The 8980-nt window shown below is 39.0% G+C and overlaps 1 pseudogene; it reads right to left on the bottom strand.

Annotated features, from left to right (window-relative positions):
* Positions 1-325: 325 nt before the first annotated feature.
* LOC115275921 overlaps positions 326-8980 on the bottom strand; it is a 26092-nt pseudogene continuing 17437 nt past the window's right edge.

The following is an 8980-nucleotide window of genomic DNA, read 5'->3' as shown; positions in this document are numbered from 1 at the left end:
GCAACCCTGTGGGTGCTTCGAGGCCTTTCTCAGATGCCGGCAACCCCACGAATTTTTTCCAGGTGCTCACCCGCGGCCCAGATTTGATTTCGCCCTCTTTTGCATAGCCAGGGCTCTCTGAATCTTTGTGCCGGCCCCTCCTTTGGATGGGGGCGCCTTGCGAAATGCAGTGGGCCATCTCCAAACGCGTTAGTTATTTTCATTTTGCTGTGTGGACTCCAATTCAGTACAAGCAGAGAGAGAGATATGCTTTCCTAATCCTTTACACTTGGGTTTAAATTCTCTGAAGGCAGAGGCTACAGTAAGTTGCTCATCTCTGAAGTTTTCAAGTAAATACTGAAAGGTACTTGGCTGGGTGGTCGCACCACGTGACCTGGCCAGACATTCCGGCGGTCCTGCTTCTAGGTACCTTCCGAGAGCCCAGCGTGGCGCCTTGCACCTGGATGGCGGGGTGTGGGTGCGTGTAGACGGTAGTTGTGTTTCTGTTGTGGGAATGTATTTTTGGCAAAGGTCAGTCTAACTGCCACCAAAAAATAAAAAATAAAAAATAATTCACGGTGGAGGGGTGCGGCGAAGCTAAGTTCATAGTGGTATTTTACTGATGGTGCAACGTGTCTCTGTAAAAAATCATTTAGTCAATCACAATGAAAAATATTCATCAGATGTTTCCTAATGAGTTGGTGTTTCCTAAAGGCTCCTTCCTTAGCAGACTATATATGTCCAGTGCAGTTGCTGTATTCCATAAATTATATTTGCAATAAGGACTATATGAAAGATTCAAGTTTTAAATTTTTTGTATAAATTACAGTTGAATACAATGTATATATACCATTTATCATTTCCTACCCCTGGCTCTATGTTCTGAGTTACCAGGTCAGTCATATTTAATGATTAATACTATTATGTAAACAGGAATCAAAGAAACTCATGTATGCTTCAGCTTAAAACAGGTTGAATGAATGAACTCTCTTTTAAAGAACTGAGAAATTTCAAGCCATCTTGACTATCTTGACCAGGAAATAAGCAAACAAAAGTTAACAAGGTTATTGCTATTAAAATATTCCTGATATTTTGGAAAATGAGTTTTCAAAATTTATACTCCCAGTATAACGGAAAAAGCAAATATTTTGCAAATCATGAAAAATGTGCCTTATGATGTAAAAGCTATGAAATTTAGAGCTAAGTGCTTTTAAATATACACATAAAATATGTAAATATATTTATAAATATATGTATATTTAGTAAAACTCATTTGTAGAAAACTCAAAAATGAGTTTAGCATTCTTTGAAATGAATACTACTCTAAATTTATCATGGAAAATATAGTGTCATCAAACTCAATTAGCTGTTTAAAACAAAATATGTAAAAATATGTAAAAAGAAAAAAAATTATTATAAATGAGTCCCATTACACAAGACTGTACCCAAAGTCCAATAGGAAAGATATTGAATATGCAAGCATAAGCATTTTATTCATGGAAAACGTTTTTAAACATTTATACAGGAGTCCAGAATAATGGTATAGCAAAGATTATACAATTGCTTAACCAAAATTATATATTATAATATAATGAATAGAAAAAGAGCCAGCAGAGGGATAAGTCTCCTCAAACAGTAACTATCAATCCAAACAAAAACTGTTTTAAGCCCATAGAAAGAGGGACAATTATCTTTTAGACTTTGATTTGAGACAAACAAGCTGTTTGCCCTGAGACAGATACACATAATATCACACAGTGAACCCAGAGTTAGAACACAGCCATAAATGGCACACACGGCAAAGCACGTAGACATCTGCAACTTTAACTATCAACAGGGCTGACCCAAAGTACTTCATGTACAACATTTTGTTCACAGTTTACTCCATAATAATGACAGGTTTGTCTGAAGGAATTCCCTCTTTAATCTTTACCTGCAAGCAAAAGATAAACTACTATTTACTTTCTAGCTGTACCTAAAGATGAGCACCAAGGTCATATTTCCTTCCAGCATCTAAATAATGTCTAAATACATTACTTACAAAAGTTAATTTATTGTTGTTATTAATCATTTTTGTATTTTAAAACTGTTTTGTGTTCCTTATCACATCTTTCTGTATCTGCTGACTATCAAGGACTTTCAGAAGAGAGTGGAATAGACTCTGCCTCATTTAAAGCTTTTTAAAAGTTAACACTTAATGTTATCCATACACGTAAGTATATTTCACACACACCTGCCAACCACCTCCTCACACAAATGAGGTACAGGACATATGGGAGTAGAAGAATTAAGATATCCTTTAAAAATACATTTTTACAATAATTATGAAACAGCATTAACAAAAAGTCTACAAAACATACTTTCTATTCTGTTTTTAATTAGTTTATTTAGAAGAAAAATCTCCCCTGTAAGCAAACCCAAATTCTAGTGATTACGATTGGTATGATTTTTGAACACTGATACGATACAAGAATCACGGGAAAGAATTTCTGTTAGAGGCCTCTCTGTCATCCTTTAAAATTCTGATGAGCTTTATATGGAAGTTAGCAGATAATTTCAGTTGAAGTGACTCACTCCTTTGACAACAATGATAAATACTTTTAATGTTTTCTTTTTACTGAAGAAGAATCTTGCTAAAAGGACAACAGGGACGCCTAGATGGGTCAGTGGGTTGAGCTTCTAACTCTGGATTTTGGCTCTGGTCATGATCTATCTTGCAGTTCGTGGCTATAGCCCAGCACAAGGCTTCAGGCTGAGACCTCAGAGACTTCTTGGGATTCTCTCTGTCCCTCTCTCTGTTTCTCTGTCTCTCTCTTTCTCTCTCCCAAAATAAACATTTTTTAAAAGAAAAAGACAACAAAACAGATATCTATACAAAATATTAATGCTTGTTAAAACTAAATCATGGGAGGGGCGCCTGGGTGGCTCAGTCGGTTAAGCATCCGACTTTGGGTCAGGTCATGATCTCACGGTTCGTGGGTTTGAGCCCCCGGTCGGGCTCTGTGCTGACAGCTCAGAGCTTGGAGCCTGCTTCAGATTCTGTCTCCCTCTCTCTCTGCCCCTCCTCGACTCATGTTCTGTCTCTATCTTTCAAAAATAAATAAACATAAACAAATTTAAAACCTAAATGATGGGTATATAGATATCTAACATTATTTTGTGAGTCATTTCACTTAATTATGACTGTTCCATAATTAAGAATAAAAATGGAAATAAATAAGAAAACTTAACATTGAGGTAATTTAAAAATTACTTGTGATTTCCCATTTGTCCTTACACAGTTTTTAACACGTTAGTTATCTTTCATTTGTAGACAATTTTTTTGCTGGCTGCAATGTCATGCCTGCTATTTTCTAAATAAGAGTTCTAACTGTGGAGAGAAGCGGGAAAGAATCATTTTGCTGCACACAGAACGAAGAAAATGAATATTTCTGAAAGAAACAAGGCCACACTTTTTAAAGTAAATTTTGTAGTTAAATAGAAGCGAGCTGAAAATGTTTTGTGACATTATATCTTTTGTTCCATGTTGAGTACAGAATGTTACTTTGCATGGTGGCATTAGTCTTTCTAAACAAATAATCAAAAACACACATTCCCTCCCCCCGATTTCCATAAAGTAGGAACAGTGAAAGAAATATTTATATTATTGAAATAAACTGAATATGAAAAAATGAGCCATGTCCAATTTGTTCTCTATACGGCATTTTATAAGAATATTTAGGGACGCCTAGGTGGCTCAGTTGGTTGAGTGTCTGACTCGGGCTCAGGTCATGATCTCACCCTTTGTAGGTTTGAGCCCTGCACTGGGCTCTGTGCTGACAGCTCAGAGCCTGGAGCCTGCTTGGGATTCTGTGTCTCCCTCTCTCTATGCCTCTCCCCTGCTTGTGCTCTGTCTCTCTCTTTCTCTCAAAAAGTAAATAAGCTTTAAAAAAACCATTTTTAAAGAACATTTATAGAAAGCCATGGTTTTCATTCCCTTAAACATCAAATGACATATTCTTGGCTTGTACAATTGTCATTAGGTATACATACATTTATTAAATGCTAAATCAGTGTTCATAAATTTTCAACATTGCCTGTTCAACCTCCATTTTAGGAACTGTCATGAAACTTCTTCTCATTGAAATGCAGTCAATAACACCAGCAGCTGAAAAAATGTCATGAGTTGCTAACATATAGACATTTAATCTTTGGCACAGAAATAAATCTTTCCAATCAGTGGCCTTACTCATCTTTGACTCAACCATATTTTGAACAAACAAAAGATGGCACTGGTATGTATAAGAAAGAACAGTCGTTCTCCACTCCAACCCACACATGGATGGTACGGGTATCTCTGTGGGCCTGGCGCCAATTATTAGGTTTCCATAGCATAATTCTAAGTACCTGTTAACTCGGATTCCACCTCTTGTTCCACTCGTGAAAGCAAGTGAGAATCTTTTTAAAGGGATAATCTTAAATTTGCTCTAACTTAAAAAGACAAGCCATTCAGAGACATTATTTGTAATGCACCTCAGATCTTACAGAGACACACCAAAATGTTAAGTGCCACAGAAGTAGATAGAGAACTATGTAATGCAAAACTCAGATCATCGAATCTTAGTCTAAGGAAAAAAGTCAGTTGACTCTCTCTTACCCAACACCCTGGTGATAGCTTCCTCTTCATGTAGGTTTTGGCTCTAGCTGAGTGGTGAGACGGAGTAGCTCTAGGATATCTGAGCAAACAGTGGGAGGGGCTCTTGTAAAGTGCTCCCTGCTAGAGGTATTTATGCGTCCACGTCTGGAGTCTTACCACTCAGTACGCTCCACAGACGAAGTATCAGCATCACCTGGAAATTTGTTAGAAATGCAGAATCCTGGATCCCACCCCAGATCTTCTGAAGCAGAATCTGCATTTTAAGAAGGTCCCGATTGACCTGAGTGTGTACTAACATGTTGGAGACACTTTAACATGAACATTAGAGAAATGCACAATTGACATAAACATTTCCAGTTGGGTCTCTTGGCTTTTCTTGCTGGTGAAAAGGCAGAAAGGGTCTCAAATAGGAAGCATGACTCTCAGGGCAAGGGTTTTATTTATTTTTTTATTTTTATTAAAATTTTTTTAATGTTTTTTATTTATTTTTGAGGGACAGAGAGAGACAGCACGAGCAGGGGAGGGGCAGAGAGAGAGAGGGAGATACAGAATCTGAAGCAGGCTCCAGGCTTTGAGCTAGCTGTCAGCACAGAGCCCGACTCGGGGTTCGAACTCACGAACCATGAGATCATGACCTGAGCCGAAGCCGGACACTTAACCGACTCAGCCACCCAGGCGCCCCAGGGCAAGGGTTTTAGAGGAATATTTAAAAATTGGGCCATTGGAATTGTAGATTAATAGAGACACAGGGTACCTTGAGAAATCATATGTTTTTTGCCCTTCTTCATTCTGGATGATCTTTTCTTTTTTTTTTTTTTCCAAGATCTTTAAGACCACATCAAAGCCTCCTAGTGGGGTAGGTAGTGTCAAAGACTGACAAACTTACTGAATGTAAAATGTGATGCTAGAAGGTCTGCGCCTAACTATGTGAGAATGACTGATACATCTTACCTTCCTCTAAACCCTATTTCATTGGGTTATTCCTCTGATGTCTAATTTTGTTTTTAAATATTCTTTTGAAAACATTGCCTATTTAAATTTACCTTTCATTCTTTCTGTTTCATTATCTATCTGTAGCATGTCATCAGGACCCTTAAAAAATCTTAGGACTAGTGCTTTGCCTTTCAATCAGCCAGTATCATGGACAAGATATTTTCAGTTGTGAAAACTATTTCTAAAGTGGAAGAAATACTTAAGAATCATCTCAAACTAGCTAACACTTCTGGAAATCCCGTCTCTTCATTTATGTGTCTCTCCCAGTAGGGGGGGCACCCTAAATTCTAACTATCCTTTCCTTACTTAATAAAGAAAATTGGGGGCATCTGGGTGCCTCAGCCGGTTAAGCATATGACTCTTGATTTTGGCCCAGGTCATGATCTCACTGTTCTTGGGATCGAATCTCATGTCAGGCTCTGCGCTGGCAGCTGGAAGCCTGCTGGGATTCTCTCTTTCCCTCTGTATCCCTCCCTGGCTCACACAAATTCTCATTCTTTCTCTCAGAATAAATAAATAGACATTAAAAAAAAGAACCGGACTCATTTCTAGGAGGAATGTATTTATTAGAGAAGGAGAAAGAAGTGAAGGAATAATAGACTCTGTTTTGAGCCATTTTGAAATACTTAAGTAACCGTTCTTTCCATTGGGAAAAGAAAGCACAGTATATTCTATCTGAAGTAAAGTTTATTGTCATAGCTTAACATTACTGGAATTGTTTTAGAGTAGCAAAAAATATATCTTAGTCTTCCCCTTATTCTGGCGCTGTAAGTGGGTGCAGTGGAAGTGTATTTAGTCTTCAGAATGAAGAGTCTCCCATTTTATTCCTCATTCCGCCTCTGACTGTGGATAAATGCCCAACAGTTTTGTTCCTCAGTTTGCACCCCAGTAACAATGATGAAAATACTGTAGTATCTACCTCATATGGTATTTATAAAATTTAAGCAAAACAGTGTAGGTGAATTGATTTGCAGAGTGGAGGCATACCGTCCTTTTTAGAGAGAGAGAACACACCCATTCTATTTCCCTTCCATTGGTCTGTAATGGTGAGGCTGCACACCTACTGTGGTAGGCGCTATGCAGAATGCATCAAAGACATTCAGATGTCTTTGGGCTGCTGGTTTTAGGGCTGAGAAAGCTAGCAATGTTTGGAACCACATCAAGGATTCCAATCCATTCCTACTCCCCATCCACTGAGTAACTAGTTAATAAAGGCCATGCCATTATGCATGTTGGATGCAAGAAAAAACAAGTTCACAGCCAGGGAAACCTGGCACATTCCTTAAATCCCTGTCCAGCCATGGCAAGAGAGCTAGGATCTAAGCAGATATCCAATTAAGACCGAAATCTTTAGTGCATATGTGTGTTAAAGAAAACAAAATGCAAATTACCTTTATGGCCACTACTCACCCTCATGCAACTATCTGAAATGAGAGCTAGCTGACTCAAGGGAGACATTTTGGCATACCCAATGTCTTGAGGTAGGAGGAATTTATGTTGTTAGGATATATCTAACTGTTTTTTCTAATGTTTATTTATTTATTTGAGAAAGAGAGAGCACACACATGAGAGAGAGAGAGAGAGAGAGAGAGAGAGAGAATGAAAATCCCAAGCAGGCTCTGCAATGTCAGCACAGAGCCTGAAGCGGGGCTCGAAGTCACAAACTGTGAGATCATGACCTGAGCCAAAATCAAGAGTTGGACGCTTAACCAACTGAGCCACCCAGGGTGCCCCTTAAATGGTTTTAATCGAGGATGTTTTAGAGGATCTTTGCTCTCCCTTTGGTTATTTTATAAACCTGACATTTGCATGGACGTATTCTCACAGTGAGACTGTCTCACCAGGGAAGCTTTCCCAGATATGGTCCTAATCTCTCTTCTTTTCGGTTCAGTTGCTTTGTCTTCTGTTTTCCCACAATTAAAAAATAAAACAACTCTGTAATATGATTTGCATTGCATCACCTCTGCTAGCCTTTCAGGAACAAGCACTGTGCATTATTTGTCTTTGTTTTGCCGGACTGGCCCATTTCCAAACATATGGCAGGTGCCCTATAAAAGCAAGAATGAATTCCCTGACTCATTTCTCAAATTTGGTATCCCACATTAGGAGTTCCATGAAAAAATTGAGACAGAGAGAGAGAGAGAGAGAGAGAGAGAGAGAGAGAGAGAGAAGACAGTCAAATACATTTGAGAAACCTTGAGTTTAAAAGTTAAGCTTTTTTTTTAAATACATGACTTCTCAGAGCCTTTAATATTCAAACCTGCATTGTATTTCCCAAACATTTTTGGCCATCAAACCAACTTTCACTCTTCCGGAATTTAGCAGCGCACGGTTTGCAAAACTCCGCTCTAATCGAAACAAATGCAATTCACACATTCAGCAATGGTTCTTGAATGCTTTCTAAATTACAGTATGTAATACCCTTTTGACAAAACAGCAACAGATTTACAAGTACCAGATTTTCGACAATATTTAATACAATGGAATCCCAACACAATGAACTGATGTAGACACCAGTCATGGAGTACATTGTAACAGGATTTGACCTGGGTTGGATATGAATCTGACTGATGTTATTTTATCCAAAATAGGCCAGCACAAAGGGCAAAAGAAAGAAAATATTCCCTGCAATGTTTCGTCAGACAATGCTGTCAGCATAGTAAACACAGTAGTTATGGTGCTGGTTCTAAACAGGTAGCATATACTCGTCAAAGAGCTTTCACTCACCATCCTGGGAAGACAGAGGGATGGAATGCACTGGAGAAAGGTGATTGGATGGAACAAATCCCTGCAGCTGGCGATCTTCTGATAACATGTCCTCTTCCTGCTGCTCTTCCGTCTTGCCTGCCCCTCCTACCTGCCCTGGTTGTTTTTCACGTCTCCCCCGTTCTACTCTTGTATGCTCCTCAGAATACTGGATTTCCCCCACCTCCTGTTGCATCAGAGCTGACAGAGAGTGTTAAACCAACACATAGACTATTGCTTTAATCAAAGATAATATTAAAATTTTATCCCAACTAGTCTAACATGGGCACTGGCCAACCAGAGCTGGAGGTGGCCAGAGCTCTGGAGGGCTAGAAAGCTACCCCATGTGTTGGGACGTAATCCACTAATTGCTGCATGAAGGGAGGGACTGATGTCCCCAAGAAAGAGGCCAGAGATGCAGAAGGCACACGGCAGGGGCCGCAGGATAATGGCTGTTTACACCTAGAACAGAACGGCATCAGGGCTTAACAAACCTGGTCAAACCAGTGCATGCTACCTACATGTGTGTCAGCCGTACATTCAATAACGTTTTTTTCTGAGTACCTACCACGTACTGGGCATCTTGCTGAACCCTGCAAATAGGGCCAAGAGCAAGATTTTTTTTTC

The sequence above is a fragment of the Suricata suricatta genome, chromosome 13 (assembly GCF_006229205.1).
Source record: "Suricata suricatta isolate VVHF042 chromosome 13, meerkat_22Aug2017_6uvM2_HiC, whole genome shotgun sequence".
Classification (NCBI taxonomy): domain Eukaryota; kingdom Metazoa; phylum Chordata; class Mammalia; order Carnivora; family Herpestidae; genus Suricata; species Suricata suricatta.
The sequence above is the reverse complement of the archived record's forward strand: the minus strand, read 5'-3'. Positions and strand labels throughout refer to the sequence as shown.